The sequence below is a fragment of the Lactuca saligna genome, chromosome 2 (assembly GCF_052625555.1).
Source record: "Lactuca saligna cultivar CGN05327 chromosome 2, ASM5262555v1, whole genome shotgun sequence".
In the NCBI taxonomy this organism is placed as follows: domain Eukaryota; kingdom Viridiplantae; phylum Streptophyta; class Magnoliopsida; order Asterales; family Asteraceae; genus Lactuca; species Lactuca saligna.
Genome location: NC_136418.1, coordinates 79,138,104 through 79,140,900, shown reverse-complemented (window position 1 = coordinate 79,140,900; position 2,797 = coordinate 79,138,104).

Here is a 2,797-nt window from a genome sequence, read left to right as displayed (position 1 = left end):
ACTGCAAAACTTGACTGAACTCTCCGCTGCTACCACTATGACGCATCCTACTATTCTCACTTAGGTGTAGTGTGGTTTTCGACTACCTCAGTCCCAACTGACTGTCTGCTCACGATAAGTCACTGCCTCGTGGCACACCTGCTACCTGATACTCTGAGGGAAAACATTGTTGATAACCACCTGCAGGGTGTACTCCTAAATCCACAACTGAAACATCAAGCCCCTCGTGTATTGCTCACGAACATAAATGGCACCACCCTCCTAGAAGATGGCCTCTCCCTTATCGCCTGATTGTTTGACTCAACCGAAATTTTCCTCTGTCTTTAACTTCTTACCAAAATACTCTGATGGGCACTCGCCTTTCCTCTGGGGGAACGCCTCCCCATACTCAATCATGGTCTACAGGCTTAAAACCCATAGCATCCGATCTCTACTTCATCGATCATGACCCGATAGCAAGATAGTCACAAGCATCATCCGCTACGAACCCTGGTACTCATCCCATGACGTCCCTTCTCAATCTGTTCCGGTGTATAGTACCCGAACCATAACATTGTTGGGTTTTGAGCAATCTAACACTTCCTAAGTGTGCATGCAACCCTAATAAACCTTGGATCTATGTTTGTCTAAATACATGCAAAATAATAATTTTCCAAGGTTTATAACCTATCTAACATGGCATGGGGAACATTTCAACATAAAAGAGTTAGAAGAGATTACATACCTTTTGTTGTGTTGGGTTCTTAGGAGTTTGAGGGCCAAGCACCAATAGTGTGAATGCCTCAAATGGAATCACAAACACCACAAACTCTTGGAAAACTTTGATGAGAGTATATACACTTTGTATAATTCGGCCACACACATGCACACACACACTAGAACACTAGCTTTCTCTTAGGCTATCTTAGGCTATCTTAGGCTATCTTAGGCTAATTTTCATCCTCCATAAGCATGCTTATATAGTATGCATGGTTAGGGTGAAACCCTAATAACCCATGTCTTTTCCTTTTCCAAGGATCCATGGGTTAAAATCTCCATGGATCATCCATGGACTTCCACATAAGCCTAGCCCATTAACAAATGAGTTTTAGCCCACACTATATAAAACAAATAGCCCATAATTTAATTAGTATTCCTTTTAATCTCTAAATTAATCCATAATTAATTTAAGACTAAAACTAATTAAATAACGTAACTTCATATTAATATATTATAACTCATAATATATTAATAAACATATGTGTATAACTCTCATAAAATTATCCATAATAGTTTGGATGAGATGCAACCCAAATGGACCATGCCGGTCGGGTCAAGTATATACCAAATAAGTTATGGACTTAGACACCTTATCCAACAGACTCCCACTTGGATAAGTCTAATAACTATATTTGCGTATAACTTCAGGAACCAACCAACAATCGTAGCTCTCGAAAACTCCCTTGAACAATGAAGACTCTGTCGAACTATGAAGCGCCATTTTAGATAAGTGATCACATAATCCTCTGTTCTCATGATATCAGCCGGACAAACACATGGAACTATGTCTTGCTTATTGTCTAGCAGTTGTTTCTCGATTATCCGATTTGTTTGACGAAGAACTTCACTGAACACATCGGTTTAGTTCTGACCAGGCCTGGTACATGGGTCAACACAAAATCATCGAGGGGCCCGGATATCGCTTCTATTTCTAGAAGGAACAGATAAACTTCGACTGATATGCTTGTTCTACTACTCATTGAATTGTACACAAAGGCACGTTTTATAACATCAAGTTACTGATGCGTTTACGTGCAATCAATGCACAACCAACTCATAGGTAACAACTCATATCTCTAGGTTTAAAGATTTATATGATGTTATCGTCTCACGATCACTCGAGATAAATTCCATGAAGTGATACAAGTGAGCGTGGGTTTATACCAATACTCATAACTTATGAGTACTCATGAATGTTGCAGCAACCATTGCCATGCCTAAACACCTTTAAGGCATCTACAAACCCAATTCATGACAATCTTGATTCATACCTACTTCCGACGTATGATCGATTCTGGAGGTTTGAATAAATTAATTATTCTGGAAGTCAAAACATGCAAAACTGAAACAATAGTAAATAATTGACAATGATAGTAACACTTTACTCATAAATAAATCACAAATTTTATTCATCATCAAACGTCGATTACATTTTACAAGTTTCAGGAAAGCTATCTAATCTGTAAAACTAATATCGTCCCTCAGCCCGATGCGTCTCGCATGCTGAAAATGCTTAACCCTCGTCAGTCCCTTCGTAAGGGGATCTGCAGGATTCTCATCTGACGATATCCTCCTTGTCACAAGGAGTCCTTCTTCAATCTTGTGTCTTAAGAAGTGATATTTTCTGTCAATGTGTCGGGATCTACCATGATCTCTCGGTTCCTTGGCTAAGATAACCGCAGCATTGTTGTCACAGAAAATCTCTATAGGTTCCTTAATAGCTAGTACAACTCCAAGGTCTCCGATGAAGTTCTTTAGCCATATCGCCTCTTTCGCTGCTTCACTCGCTGCTATATACTCTGATTCACAAGTCGAATCAGCCACCGTCTCCTGCTTGGAACTCTTCCAAGAAATTGCCCCTCCGTTTAAGGTAAAGATCCAGCCAGACTGAGAGCGGAAATTATCCCTATCAGTCTGAAAACCAGCATCACTATACCCTAATATTTTCAAGTCATCACTGCCACCAAGGGTAAGGACCCAATCCTTAGTCCTCCGCACGTACTTGAGAATGTTCTTTACCGCGGTCCAATGAGCCTTG